Raw genomic sequence first — 1,424 nt, forward strand, 5'->3', positions numbered from 1 at the left:
AAAGGAGGGCTTAGTAAAGTTAATTATATTAGAGTTGTAGTGAGTTGTAGTGAAGAGTAAGCTTGAACATATTATTATTGTCTTTAAAATAATGGGTCTGGTCTGCTGATATATAAAAATTCTTAAATGCAGTAAGCTAACTTTCATCTAGAGAAATTGCTTCATAGTCTGGTAGGACTATCTACAATAAGGTCCACATATATTAGGCAACCCACTTTATAGATTGTCATCCTGGAGCTGATTTCTGTAGGGGAAACTGATTTCAGTATAATGCTCTTAAAGTATCCATCTATGATAATTTTGTTTTGTTTTGTTTGTTAAAAATATTTTCATGGTTTTGTTGTATCATGAGGCATTGAAACATCTGAACAAATCAGTATGTGAGTAGTGAGTCAGCTGCTTTCTCCTTCACTTCTTTGGGTGACTAGAGCAACTTGTCAGTGTATTTTTTAAAAAGACAACATTTTCTGTTATTTAAGTCTTTCCAAGGCATGCGCTTGTACAACACAATCTTATGTCCAGGTACAACTAGCCCCTCATCCAAACATCATGCACAGTACCTCAGTAATAGCAGCATACCGCACCTGCTCCTGGCACAGTGCTGCTGGTTTGTGTATGATATTTGGAGCATCTGGAGGAGTATGAATGGTATACGAAAGAGAATGGAGGGGGGAACAGTGTGAGTACCTGGATGGGAGGAGAGGAGGTCCGCTGAAGTTGTGCAGGGCAAACCTGAACATGTCATTGGTGCAAACTCAAGCATCCTTCATGTTCTTTAATAGGAATATCTCGTGGAATCCCATCATGGGGTCTTCATCAGCCTTGAGCTGGCCCACAACCCTGGTGATGATGCGGCTATCTAGCATGGGCTGATGATCCCATGCCATGAGGCTGTGCTAGATTTTCTGGAACAGAAGGCTAGACAATCTCTCCACAATGGTAGCTTTCCCCTAGAATTGCTATCCTTCCCACCTGAGGCATGATGCGTCAATATAAATGGCACCTAGTTGCATTCTGTCATTATTAAATAACTGGTAGTAATGTTGAACGAAGCTGGATTCAGTCTGCTCCCCAACTGACTTATTTCCCATTCTGGAGCATCATCCGACCTCATTGAGACCTGGGGAGACTGCATGATGTCGGCAGCAGCAGTGGCAACCCAGCATGATCTGCTGCAGTGAGAATCTTAAATATTGATTTCACTGTAATTAAAATAGCTTCTGACATAAAATTGAAAAGACATCTATTTAAATCAAGCAAGCTTGTAAATAATTAGAGGGATGTATATAAATCTCAGTTGCTATTAAAATGTGACACAATTTTTGACTAAGACTTGCGTCTAATGGTCCTTCAAATGATTTCCCATATTCAGGGCCCTTTCTGACTTTTTATGATGGTGTACCAAAATTTTCAAGTTTAGTGTT

At 39.8% G+C, this 1,424-nt stretch overlaps 1 pseudogene; it reads right to left on the bottom strand.

The window, feature by feature from the left end:
* Positions 1 to 536: 536 nt before the first annotated feature.
* On the bottom strand, positions 537 to 1,091 carry LOC132007197 (nuclear transport factor 2-like; annotated as a pseudogene).
* Positions 1,092 to 1,424: the final 333 nt, after the last annotated feature.

The sequence above is a fragment of the Mustela nigripes genome, chromosome X (assembly GCF_022355385.1).
Source record: "Mustela nigripes isolate SB6536 chromosome X, MUSNIG.SB6536, whole genome shotgun sequence".
NCBI lineage: Eukaryota > Metazoa > Chordata > Mammalia > Carnivora > Mustelidae > Mustela > Mustela nigripes.